This window comes from Anoplolepis gracilipes, chromosome 1 (genome assembly GCF_047496725.1).
Source record: "Anoplolepis gracilipes chromosome 1, ASM4749672v1, whole genome shotgun sequence".
Taxonomy (NCBI): domain Eukaryota; kingdom Metazoa; phylum Arthropoda; class Insecta; order Hymenoptera; family Formicidae; genus Anoplolepis; species Anoplolepis gracilipes.
Genome location: NC_132970.1, coordinates 13,970,306 through 13,985,038, shown reverse-complemented (window position 1 = coordinate 13,985,038; position 14,733 = coordinate 13,970,306). Strand labels below are relative to the sequence as shown.

General features: G+C 34.9%; 1 protein-coding gene across 3 annotated transcripts in view; it reads right to left on the bottom strand.

Moving 5' to 3' along the window:
- The window catches only part of LOC140665276 (uncharacterized), a 68,172-nt gene extending 53,840 nt beyond the window's left edge, over positions 1-14,332 (bottom strand). For 2 of the 3 annotated variants that reach the window (XM_072891222.1, XM_072891239.1), the window contains exons 1-2: positions 14,238-14,332; positions 13,676-13,742 (exon numbers count right to left, since the gene is read on the bottom strand). The gene's annotated coding sequence lies outside the window, so the exon portion shown is untranslated. Of the gene's footprint in view, positions 1-6,491; positions 6,653-13,675; positions 13,743-14,237 lie in introns of all 3 variants that reach the window. The other variant, XM_072891232.1, reaches the window with a different exon arrangement.
- Positions 14,333-14,733: the final 401 nt, after the last annotated feature.

Genomic DNA, 14,733 nt, shown 5'->3' with positions numbered 1-14,733 from the left:
TAAATCAAAGTTGAAAAATTACAATATAAAACAGAAATATATAAAGTTGTATTGAGTATGAATAATAAAATTCACTTTGTTTCAAGTATTTCTGTTAAATGTCAATGTACTATACTGATAAAGCGACGCATTTGCTATTAAAGCAAAATTCCAGTAACCAGATTTGATTTTATTATAAATTAATCGTACGCGTGAAACTATGCGATATTAGGTCGAGTTGCCCGCTAATATTTTGCGTGGACAGTATTAGCTACTTTATGGTAATGTACACTAATTTGCATGTTCATCTAATCCACAACGTATCAAACATTCAATGCTTCATTATACCACGAGCGCAACATTAAATAAATACCGCGATGAGCTTAATGCAAAATACGATACGTTTCGTGTTCGGAAGAAAATTTATCGGCTTTTAGCGACTCGTAATTTTTTCTGATTCTTTTACCGAAACTCGTTCGTGCTTCGCGAATCTGCATTTTGCTAAGGCGAAGTCTTAATAGAGACAGTTTTTACAGTTCTCGTAGAAACCTAATTTGTTCTTAATCAATTCCACCTGTTTCGCCGCAGTCTCGAGAAAGAGTTACAAGCACTTTTACAGACTGAGTCTTCCTTCATTTATTAAAAGAACTAACTTTTCAAGAGTCAAACAAAAATTCTGCTGAGAAAGAAAAACTTTTTCATTAAGCCCGTTAGATTTTTGAGAAAGCTTCTATCTTTTCATTCCTGCTACTTATTTATCGTGAAAAAAATATATAAAATATAAAAAATAAAAAATAATCAATTATTTATTTATTTATTAAACGGGAAAAACCCTTTAATACAAACAGTTTGGAGTACAAATAAAAATGTTAAAAATTAATATAAAATACAAAGCTTTATGAATATTTATGAAAATATTTGTAAATACATTCTGGCCAATATAACTAAAAATCAACTTAATTGATATTATATTAACATAAGTAACAAGGCAAAAGATTCTTAATTAAATTTATAATTAAACTTGCATGAAAGAGATCAATATGCGTTTATTTGTTAACGAGCACATAATATTAAATAAATATATTATTAAACATAAGTGAAAAATCTCTTGATATATTTATTTTATATCTAACTTTCTCTCTCTTTCTCTCTCTCCTTCTCTTTCTTTTCTTCTTTGCGCGTATACATTTCTTCATATATTTTTACATAAATATTGATATTTCTTAATAATGACCAAACTCGTACTTCCATTTTACCTTTTGCTGTTGAATGTACTAAATCCGAACGGTAGGTTGGTCCGCGACGTGTCTAATCCAGTGGGAAAGTGCCGCGTCGGCATTTAATCCCGCCGATCCCACGGATAATCGAGGCGATGGTGTATACACGGAAGAAACATTTCGTTAATCTTGAAATATATCATCGCAAAACGGATAAAAGAACGTGAATGTTCCGCGCGGAGCCAATTTCGATGCTCGAGTAATCTCGAAATTTCGACGGAGTAATAAACGCGCGCGACACCTCAGCTTGAACTTTTCGATCGCGAAACGACGAGCGTGAAATCACTGGATGCTCGGCGCATCATCTCGGGAGCAGATTTCTATCCATCTTCATCCGGCTGACGTTGCATCATCTGTTGTATATATGAGGGCTGGGAACAGGGAGTGGGGGGAGAAACAAAAACAACGAAACTTCATCTTACGTTCGTTTCTTCCGGTAGGTAGAAATAATACGGAATGTATTTTAAAAATGCGCTATACCGTAAAGAGAACGAGAGGAATAACGACTACTCTTATCTACGTCATAATCGCGTTATCCGCCGGGGATGTTGTTTCTCGCCCCACTATATTCGTGCCTGTAGTATGTGTACATACCTTATCGAAATGTGATGCTGCGTAAAATACAGGTATGGAATATTGTTACTGGGAATGCACATACGCGCGCTTATATACGAAGTAAACACGACAGCTTCTACGTAGACACAGGACAAGCTCTTCTTAAGTAGATGTTTGAAATTTCATTTCTTAGATGAAAAGGTTCGCTTATTCGAGAAACGATATGCAATGCAAATACGACGTTATTTTTTTATTTTGTGTTGACGCGATATTTTATTCTTCCTTATAAATTTTATTCCGTAACCCCTGCGACTCATGTTTGAGGTAACGAAACGTTGAGTGCCGAAGTGAACAAAGTTTCAATCGAATACACATTCCATTGTCGGCGGAGGACAAATATTTATCGTTACGGAAATCATGCGCGAGAAGACATGATTTATCGTCTAGTAGATGCCGTGGTGCGAGCGAGATGGTCCCGACATTCAACAATGATTTAAATATTCCAAAGCTAGGGGGCAAAACGTCGCCCTCTTTTACATCACTGTCATTTTTTTTCTTCCTCTCTTTTTATACAAGAATAAGATTTTCCGGCAGCCTGTCAGTCAACCCCTCCCCTTTACCACGACGTTTCGCGTTCGTTTTAAGGGGATATTATCTCTGAGACATCAAGGTCCCAATACCACATTATGACAATGAATCATTGAAACCTTTCTGTTCCTCTCCACTCCCTCAGAGATTTCTTTAAAAATCCGAGGGGTGCCGTGACGTTAATTAAGCCGCGCGTGGAACATTATTATTTTTCATATCTGGTAATCGGACCTCGACCATGATATATGTCACAAGAAATAATTGGTCGTTCGAAGATTTCTATTACAAAAGAAACACAAATAAAGAGTATGAAAATATAAAAAATGTTCACATTTATATTGCATTTCCGATTTATAGTTTATCCAATTTAATAAAATTTATTATTTATATAACTTTTGCAATACTGTTACAAAGGAAATATGAAAATTTTTGAAAGAATAAAAACATTGATTTAAAATAAATCGGAAATAAATCGAAGAGATAAAAGGGAAAAGAGGCCATGTTGCGACGGGCTCGGGCATTTGTATTCATTCGATCGTCATACTATTCTCTTTGGAACCATAATAGAAAATAGCCTTCCGCTTTGCTTTCAAGTCGAGAACGTCGCTCGAATTGAAACAGCTCGCAACAAACGTGACAGGGTCGGGAAAAAAATACGAAATCCGTGAAATGTACTGCAAAAACTGTCGAGCGGTAACCGACGGGACACATTTTAACGCCACTAATCCGCCCCGTTATCGATAATCGATTGTCGGATGGCGAAAATCAACTTAGCCCGCGCATTGTCCGCACGACGAAAAAGAGAGAGAAAGAGAGAGAGAAGGCAAGTTTTTCTCCATTTACGTCTGGTACAAGCCGACGGTACCTCGTGCGCGCCCCGACCCTTTCGATTCCCGAGGGGATCAGTGGCGGACAAAGGTCACTCATATGCAGGCTGCTCATAGATCATGGTTAGTCTCCGACCCCCACGGTTGTCTGCTGGCTACCCATAAGACTCAGCCTTGGCGTTCTCAATTATCCATGGGGATAGCTACCGTCGTTTCCCCAAGGAGTGCACCCGCGATGGCGGTTGGCCGCAAAAGTTTCCCTTATAATTAAATCATTAATTTGACGATGGAGTTTCTTTGTTTCGTAGACCTTGATATCCTCCCCCAATACAACCAATTGTCTTCATTGTTCTCTTCCGCGTGTGTTGTAATATTTCCCTTATGTCTTTGTGGAAAAAATATATGTCTTAGAGTATTTTTATTCTTACATCCGTCGTCGATTTACTTAAGAGATTTGCGTTGAACGTTATGTTAAATTTGATACTAATCTTAAATCGTTAAACTGAAAACTTTGATTGTTTCTTTATACATGTATCTTTATACATTTCTCGTTGTAAGTATGTTTCTTTTCGCGTAAGTAAAAAAGTTGTATTTCTCTGGAAAAGCTAACGGCGGTTCCGTAGAACGAAAATTAGTTCTAGTCGAAAGCCCGAAGCAGATATAATCCAAAAGTTGCCGAACTTTTGTAAAGGGCATTTTAGGTAGCCTAGAACTAGTCCCAAACTCATTTTCAACTTTGTCCGGTGCCGGCAACATAACTTAAATCTTGCTCATAGCCTTGGATTTTTCAGTTCATTATAAATGTGATTTCTAGAGCTAGTTTTAATGGCAATCTAAAAGTACGTTAAATATTTGGTTAAAATGGCTAAAAATCGACTCATTGCTCTATATTAATTTATGAGGAATATTACGTAAAACTAAAACGAATGCATGATTTATATTAATGTCAAAGTGCCAGTTGTATTAGAAACATAACTGAAAAATTGAAACTATATCGTGAGAAAATGGAAGCTTTAAAATTGAATTTTTATGGCGATATTCTCAGAATTTATGATAGATTCATGATTTGATACTCATATACGATTACGAAGCGTATATCGACGAGCTCTTGAAGGATTTAATGGAATATAAATGACGACCTATATATTTAATATATATATATATATATATATATATATGACTATATTACAATTTTAAAAATTACTCTTAAAAGTAGATAAAAAAGATGGAATAGGTCATACATTCTACAGCGATACATTTGAAATGTTAAATTAAAAGAACCTGTTAAATTAATAAATTGTTTTTCTTCATGTGTGTCATATATATTCGTATCATAATAATGCTTATTACTAAAATACAAGGAAGTTAAAAAAAATCATGTGGAATATTAATTTTCCAAATAAATTATAAATGCTACGTATTACTTTGCTGCGTTTCAATTTTAGTAACTTTAAAAAAAGATAAGAAAAAATATAATATTTAATACAGTAAGAAGTTGCTAAAATGCTTGTGTCAACAGTTATAAAATTAATGTTTTTACGTCACAGAAATAAAAAATCATGTAAAAAGAAATTTTCTCTTTCAAAGATCAGATCGAAATAATATAACCTTTATCGTAATGTTCAATCCGACAACCTTATAATATGGGTAAATACGGATTGTAAATCGAATGCTTGCGAAACCTCGGAAGCCCGAGGTAAACGCAACGCACACGTTCCTGATATTTCTACGCCTCAATAGCCTTAACTTCGAAAACGGGTCACGAGAACCGCGAATTTAACCGAGGAATTATCCATCCTTCTTCGTGTTTGTAGCTGCAAGTCTAATCCCGCCGTCTCTCAACGGTGTTGTTCCTTGGATTTTTTTTTCTCCTCCGCTCTCTTTACACTTTCTTTTTCGCTGTGCTTTTTCATCGCGATACCTCTCCGCTCAAGTTCCACTGGCGCTTTGTGAAAGTTCACTCACAGATGTATACGTTGGCTACCCAGTTAGAATTCAAATTACAAAAGCACACCATATCTCACGTGTGGATGTGGATGTGTGCTCGCGGTGCGGATTAATTCGCGAAAGATACACCAACAGGGTTTACATCGAACAACTATGATCGACGATGTGTGTATCCCAGATTTCCTTTTCTCTCTCAGTCCGTTGGAATACAATGATGAGAAATCTCGGTTATCCAGCATCTACTGAGTATATAAACTAATCGATGATAGATGTTTCCGGTTGTGCCAATGCTGTGAGCGTGGATGAAATATTTATCGAGTATAATTAAAGACGTGTACGTCCACTTTAGCAATAATCAAAATGTAATAAAAGCCATTTATATCCGAATAATTGCGACGGAATTTCTTATCACTTATCCGATATACGTATAATCGTTTTAGAAGACATTAATTATTTTGGAAATAATCAGACGTTTTTGAAAATCATGACCATTGACGATGTGTCATATGGACTTGCTACGACGTAAACGAGGAGTGACAGCGACAGTGTTACTCCTAATAGCTTCACGTAATCTATTCTTAGTATATGAATTCGTAGACTCGTCAGCAATTAGCGAAAGTCGTGTCTAGAGTTCGCGAAATGCGTCTCGAGCTTGTCTGTTAACTTTCGCGATCATCTAATATTAACCCTCGCGGTAACGCAAATTACGCCAGTGCGCTTCTTCATTCAACTCTGTCAGCCGATATTTAATATCATCTGAACAGAATTACAGACAGATAATCGGTAATTGGACACTTTTCATGTAATAAACGAGCTACTTATTTTAATTCACGGTGAACGGACCTCGAAAAGCGTTTTAACGTTCGCATGTTCTCTTATCAGAACAAAGATCGTTTAGACTGAGGACATAAGCGGGCATTTTATTGGCAAAATGAGATCGGACGTTACTCTGCATCACGTTCCCGCGTTAAGGGCGCCTCTCAAAACAAATTACAAAACTTTTAATTGGGAAAGCAATTAATTATTCCGCCAAATTAATTAAAATAAAATTCCAGCTAGCGGAGAAACCGACGCAACGGCCCAAGGTAGCCGAGCAGTGTCTTCTTCTTCGATATTAATATCTGCCTTTGATATAATCGTTGCCTTCTTTCACCGATGGTTGGCCGGTAATTTATTATTACTTCGTGGAAAAATATAACAAATATCAGTTGAAGAGAGTACATTCTGGTAATGATTTACTACGAGATTTATGACCGTCTGATCCGTCTACATCGATTGTTTGTAGTGTTTCGTCATTCTTTTTATTATGAATATTTACCTGTATTTTACGGGGATCGATGCGGCAATTTATTGGAGCGCTCGTGAAAACGCTTGCTTATGCATAAACTCATAGTAAGCATCCATTTTGCGCGCCTTTACAGATCGAAATCCGCTTAAAGCGCCGTTTTAAGCCGTTTAATTCGCTCGTGACTGACATTCCTATGTGCAAATATACAATGTAATTTTACAACTACGAACACGTATCTCTGCGCGATTATATTAATAAATAAAAGATGTTAAACATACACGTTTACACGCAGTCGAAAAGTATTAACGTCACGCATTTCTCGAATACAGCTAATTCGAATGCCATGTATACATATATCAGCTTATAATAATAACATATTTATATGGAGTTTTTTTATTGCACTTTTTTTTGCAATCCTTCTGAAGTTTGTTGGAATAATTGCTTTTTTAATAATATATATATATATTTTAAAAGAAATACATAAAAGTGAAAACAAATAATAAAAGTTTTTAATTTATGAAAAATCACTGAACACTTCTTATCAAAAATCCACCCTCTATAACTTTTAAACAAAGTCTAGGCATCCATTAGTTTTTTTATTGTCTCATTGTATATAGCATTTCTCTTTAGTATCCCCCATAAAGATTTTTCAATTCATTTAACTAGTAACGCTGGCTTTTTAGGCTCCTCGAGAAAATAATTTGTTTTTATACATTAAAGCATGACATTCTGCTGATTATTTTTTTTTATTAATAGTTATAGGATTATGTTAGAATACCGTAAAAATAAAAATAGTTTGCATTACTTTTTGGAAAAAAATGACAAATTAAATTTATAAATAAATATTTTTGGTCTTAAAAGATCCGAAATTACCGACAGAACATGAATTACAGATTTTGAAAATTTCTTTTTTGGCTACAAGGATTGATAAATCCTATTCCACAATTAAAGTACTTATAAAAACAACACTCGGAGGCTAATAATTTCATATAAAAATGATAAAAAATTAAAAAATGACAGTTACGTCGTAACAATATTTATTTAATATAAAAAGTTCTACGGTATATTCATGCAAGAGGTATAGCGTCTGCGTTTAGAATAACATAATAGAATATTAGTAAACTTTTGGAAATGACTTTAGAAGTCTAGTAAAAAAGATTTTCAAAATCTGTAAGAAATTACTCTCGTGCATCTGTGAGTGTGCGGGATTGAAACATAAACTCACGTCAGACGTCATTCCTAAAAGTTCACAAATATTCCTTCATGCAATTCCTAGCAGAAACCTATCTTATTTTGTGTGTATAAATTGCACAAAACTTTTATATTAAACAAATATATTGTCATGTTAGGTTAAATTTTGGTCGATAATATAAAACAGCTTTTGGATCCCCTTAAATTTTTTGACGGTAGTGTGTATATAGACACATATATATATATAACTGATTTCTCCTACACTGAAAAAAAAGTAATGTTGAATCAACAACATCATTATAGTTGAAATTTATTTTACTAATTCAACAACATTATTAATCAAATTAATACGCCACGTATTGATTTGATTAATAATGTTACTGAATTAATAAAATAAATTTCAACTATAATAATGTTGTTGATTCAACATTATTTTCTTTTTTTTTTCAGTGTACGTTTTCCAATAATCTCGTCTATGCGTGGCAATTTCGGAGGCATAAAAGTTATCGATAAGATGGCACGAAAGATCAAACAATTTCAACGTTTCCCATCTTAATTGCGACACTCATGTTGTACGTTAAAGTTGAACGCTGGCGGCAGAAACGGAGCGAACTTCCATGCGGTTTCCAGGGAGAGATTCCGCACGTCCCCGGCGGACGCGTTGCACCGAGCGCGCCGAGCGTTTTCGAGTACAACGGCTCTAATTAAGTGTCAGACGCACCGGGTGGAGATGACACACAACCGCGCGGGCGATAAGGCGGTTAAGGGGTTAAGGCTGCGGTCGGCGCTCGTCGTGAAAAGAAGCCGGGAGAAAGAAGCCCGAGCGAAACACGCGCCACGGTAGAATTAAAAGCCCGGAGGGCAAGCTCCTCTTATCCACTCGACGAAACGCGATAATGGCTCAGCCACGCTGTAAATCTTACGGATTAATCCTCCGCATCTTCTCCGCAAATCTTCCTCTCTCGCTCCTCCCTTCCCTGCGCGTACAACTTTACCATATTTCTTTATTTCGTTCCGCTCGAGTATCTCGCGTACTCTTAAGTTTCGCGAGAATTTCGTGGCAACTTTCCGCGAACAAAAAAAAAAGATTAAGTTAGAAGTTATTGAGCTTTTAACGATCGATTCTTCGATTGGGAAAATAGTCCGACTATAATTATTGCTTCGCGTCAAACAAGAATAATGTCGATTTTCTTTCGCGTATCATTTACATTATTTGAAATAATTCTCTTTTCTTTTTTAATCGTGATGTTCAGAAAACTGACTTTTATAAAATGTAACTTTTTTTTCTATCAAAGATGCGATAAAGGCATAATTTTGTAATTGACACGGAAGATGTGCTTCAATCTTCGTTCGGTCGAGACAGATGCGAGGCCTTCTTTCGATTCTCCACTGACTCGTCCATCCGAATTTTCTTTATCTATCTCCCAAGACAATTTCGAAAGATCTAGAAGAGCTACGCCCGCAGCAAGATAGAGTGAGTTCGCGTTAACCGGTAATTACCGCTAATGTCCTGCCTCGTCGCCGTTCAAAGCTCACGAGTAGGTTCTTCCTACCATTCTGCGTCAGGTCGCTCAAACGGGAAGACTACTTAGCAGAATTGCCACCTCGAATATCACGGGCACTTTCGTGCAAGCGGAAGGCACAGTCCAACAGTAAGGTCGAGATCGCGCGTAAATAAAGACGCTTTAAAATAGCTTTTTTTATCGTACTTCTTTTCATCGACAACTAAGCGATTTATGTAAACAAAAATTTAAATTAAAGTTAAATCGGATTCAAACAAGTTTTAAATGATTGTAAAAGCTATTATAATAAGTAGAAACTTTAGAAGTTATGTATACATAATGCAGAAGAAAAAAGATTTACTACAAAATACATTTTACATAAATCTGCTAAATCAATTTAATGATTGCAATCAAGAGTCTTCTGAATGAAATGATATGAAACAATACGATTCAATTTACTCAATGAAATATGAAAGAACTTTTAGTAAAGGAATAAGAAGTATTTCAATGAAAAGATAAAATTTATGGCAGCAACGGTGAAATTCATTTCTAATAGCACAAGCGTAGAGAGACGGAATAGCGAAGAGAAATGCGAAGGAAAACCATGTTAAAATACAGTTGAAGTCAGAGCGGATACCACGGAGTGCTGTTTTTGATGAAATTCAGCTGCACCAGCAATTTACTGAGTACTTCCATAATGAATACCGCTGTAGTGATTGCAAGGACGCGGTGGACATGCGGAGGCTACAGCTACGGTGGACCCCACACGTTCGTAAAAGCCGTTACCTTATTACATTTCTAGGCTCTCTTTTACGCTTTACGTAGTAAGAATTTACACAGCAAGATGAAAATTGTAAATTAGACATCCGCGTAACATAATTAACGCAGAATAAACAGTGCGGAACTAAGCTGGAAAGTTTGCCTTATCTCTCGCAGCTGCAAACATCCTAGGATGTTCTTCAGGAGTTTCGAGTTGCCACCCGCCTTACCGCCGATCGTTTCGGAAGACACTTCGATATCGCGAGGATAGCGACTGCGATTCGCAGATGCGACTGCCATTTGAGCGAGAAGTAGCCTGTGTCTCTAGGACGGCCGTGCGAGGAACGATGAGTCAATAATGACGCTTTAAAATGGCTTAAAAGTTGCGAAACAATTCTCGAAGCCTGGGGAAACTGACAAATGCCATCAAAGTTTTAATACCAAAGTCATTTAAAACTTCGGCCCATCCGTCCCGTGGCCCGCGAATGGAACTTGTCGCTTCACCGTTCACCATCCTCCGCTCGATCTGTTCCTTCTTCTTATATTCTCTCTTTACTCTTCATCTTTCTATTTGGTACAGTATATTACAATATTATCAGTCGGGAATAATCTTTTTAATTGTTATTATGAACTGCGTAATATTTATGCAGCAAATCAGATAATTTCTTTATTTTAAAAAAATCTACATATTTTAATTAAAAAATATTTTCATATTTGGAAATTTTTGTATTTACTATAAATTATAAATATATATATATATATATATATATATATATAGAATCATAAAATTATATTAGATTCTCTAAACTATTTGGATGTGAAAACTATTGCGCTGATCCACGCATAATTATGCGTGGACAGATTTTTATTGTACGAAACGCAAAATTGAGATGGAATCACTGGATCGAGCTAAGAATCACTTGTCGGAGGTCATTATTGTCGCGCACTGTACAAACTGCCTTGTACAACTCCTCTAATCCCGTTCCTATTCCTCTGCGTACATCCCGACCCCTCATCCCACGGGCTCGTGGAAACGCAATCTCGCAAATTTGCTTTGTCCCGGCGAAGCAGGCACGGAGGCGAAACGTAAACTTGCGAAGCGCGACGACGTCGGATCGAATCGGATTATTATTTAAATCACCCGACGGTGTTATATAGATCGCTGGCAAAATAAATTCTGCGCGATAAAGATACTCCGGCCGTTTCCTCGCGCGTAGAGAAATGAAAATGAATTAATGCGCGCGAGTAAATTGGCAGCGCCAGGCTGCGTAATACTGGGCTTGATCAAATTTATCGAGAGCCGGAATAAAAATGTTTCCATTCATAAAAAGGGTACTTTATCGCTGCGTCTTTATAGCCTTTCGACGCCGATTGACTCTCGTTGTTATAGATAGGTTTATACGGACTTGTTTCTCCTTTGAAGATACACGGGGTGACTGTTGCAAAACTGTAGTTAACGTTGGATGAGAGAAGCGTCGCAAGATATATCGTTAGACAATGATGGCGCATCTATTTTCACGGTTGCATCAGAGAAGTAAATTAAAGACGATTTCGTTCCTTGTCTTCCATTTACATTTAGCCGCGCGAACATTAATTCCGCCCCAATTAAACCACGGTACGCGGCGCTCTCAGTTGCTGCTTGCATTTTGTTGCGACACGAGAACCGTGTCCTCCTTTACTCGAGAAAAAGTACCCCCTCGCTTCGAAGTCTCTAATTAAGTTCTACTTAAGCCACCATATATTCTGCTACGTAGCGGCAACTTATTCGCGAGTGAGGTTGTACTAATTTCTCGTCTCGTATATATCCTTTCATAAGACCTAACGTTTAACATCTTTTCGAGTTGCACGTTTCCAATGAGCGTATCTAATAGGAATCTTAATTATAAACTTGTTAATCGTAATGTTAATTTATCTATCGTCTTATGTAATTACATTGCGATAATAAACTAAATTTTAATTTATTCAGAAACAATATTTTAGCAATAAAATTATATATCGAGTAATAAATATTCAGAATTAATATGCGTCCTTTGATTTTATTGCACTCAATATTACGGGCAATATAAAAAATGATTTTATGAAATTAGCGCATTCATGCTTTTTTAATTAAGAAAACTTTGTGTATATATTTAATAAAACATTTCTCACGAGGTAAATTCGTGGTTAAGTTATTCCACGAAGTGAGGTATCATATTATCATATTGCGACGCGACGATATGGCCGGAAAATACGTGAAGGAGCAGCGCGAGAGAATCACTTAAAGTCCCGCGGGTCCTTGAAACTGCTCGAGGAGATGTGAGCGTGCCGATGAAATCTCTGAATCGCGGGAGATCGGAGAGCAAAACCCCGGATTTTACGAAGCATACTGACAAAACTCGCTAAAAGACCCTACGTCCAGTATCTCCTCGATCCTGGGCGCCCCCGAGTCTCGCCCTCCACGTTAAAGAACCCTATTGGAAAAGTTTTTACGATTGGATCGTTCGCAAGAGGTTGGGTTCGCATCACCCTATCCAAATCTCTCTGAATAAAATGTATTCGATGGCGCGACGACTGTTTGATTCCTGCTGGCATTTAGATGTATGTACACGTGTATAAAGAAACACTCGCTATTAACATGTATGTGAAATTATTTGTGATCCTTAACAAATTCGTAATTTAACTATTTTAAAAATTAGGATTCTTTTAAAAATATAACGGAATCGATCGAAACATTTTAATGATTGTGTTCTCTAAAGGCATTTCTGCAAAACGAGAGTCTTTAGCTTTCCTTTGTACCACGATATTGTCATTATACTACATTTAAGTGCCAAGAGTCGTAAAGAAATCCGCACGAAATTATACTTTTCATTCTTTGACGTCTGTCTGTGCGAAAAACTATTTAAAACGCAACTTTTAGTTTAAAACCCACATTTATCGCTTGAATTTTCATTTTCAGGACGAGCATTTGTGTAAGATGTTTTAATTGCCGTTTTTAAAAATTACTCTCGCCTTTTTATGATCTATCGATTCTCTCGCATTATTACTCGTGAGTATCAATATAATATTTGAACGATCTTTTAAAAAATATAAATCGTACAACAGCAAAAATTTAATAGTAAATCATGTAACACGTCAGATATAGAAAATTGGCATTTCGTGTATAGAAAAAACAATTAATATATGTATAATATTCATGACGATTTTGATGTAATAGTCTTTTATCTTGAAAAGTAGTTAATTTAACTGTAATAATTTTTAATAAAAAGTAATAAATATAAAAGTATTTTTTATATAATATAAGTAATTTAATTTTACATAAATAATTATTTTTTTAATTATATTTATTTTTAATTTTTAATTTTATGTAGATGATTATTTTCATATTATTTAATTTAATTATCTAAATAAATTATAATATTACTTATCTAATATAAATCTTAAATACGATATGTGTATTAAAAATTAAAATATTATATATACATTTTAATACATACATAATAAATTATATGTATATATATATATATATATATGTATATATATATATATATATATATTTTAATATGTTTTTTAATTAAAATCTAAAATATATTTTATATGCATTATATTGCATTGTACATGTTATATCAGTCATTTAGATTATGTTATGTTAATAAAACATGGAAATAAAACATGTTAATAAAATGACTCATTATTGCTAAAAACAATATAATATAATATCACATAAGCAATTAATTTCACACAAATAACAAGTAATAAATTCGATAAATTATAAATTGTACTTACAGATACTTCGCCGTTGCCTGATGGATCTCCTTTTTTCAATGGTTATTTTTACTTCATCTCCATAGCACTTCTCCGGAAAATACAGTTAATTACAATATTGTGCGCATTTAATAATAGAATGCAACGATCGCGCAATATATTTGTAAAGTACTTCCGACAACTTAATCATACGCGCGACATGCACTATATTATATTACAATCTTGTAATATTAAGTATTGTACTTGCAAATTATATCACTTTTTAGTTAATAATTGAAGAATAGGATATCACTTTTATGTTGATGTTATGCAAATCGAGTTAATATCTAGTTAAAGGCCACTACATAAAAATTTTTAATCAAAACCATAATCAAAGTATGTCCATTTTTTATTTATGCATGATGTGCACATTCAAAAACACATGATATTTTAACCTCTTTAAGCAATGTATGAACATACACAGGACTGCTTTTTTATTAATTGACCATAAAACGTTACCGTAAAATTCCAACGTGACGAAAAGCTAATGACTACAGTTATGGCCTGTGTATAATTATACGATTATGTTTATGTTATTACTCACTCTAATTGGTCCATTTGTTCACGCCTTAAACGGTTATAACTAAAATATTTTTACATGTAATGACTTGAAGACGTAATAGACTATCGAGAGATGTGTAATCAAATGAAAGGAATAGCGACGCGTCCTTGTTTATATACTTGTCGGTATGTGAGTAGTGGGGTACGTTTTATTATAATGAAAAATATGGAGAAGGAGAAAGAGACAAAAACACCGCGACACGTAGAGAGACGAAAAGGTTATTATCATTCAGTCAATGTACGTTAATAAAAAAGGTGTATTATATGTCTCATAAATAAAATTTTTCTACCTTGGTTACGATAATGATTACATCTAATCGTCTCATGAATCCAGTTTTTCTCTTATAAAATTTAATATTACAAGTAATTTGTAACGCACTAGTTTTATAAAAAATATGTATTATTATAATAAAGAGTATATTAAATAATATTATATCTTTTCGATTATTACAGCTGTCGTCGCAATACTTTTATGTGTT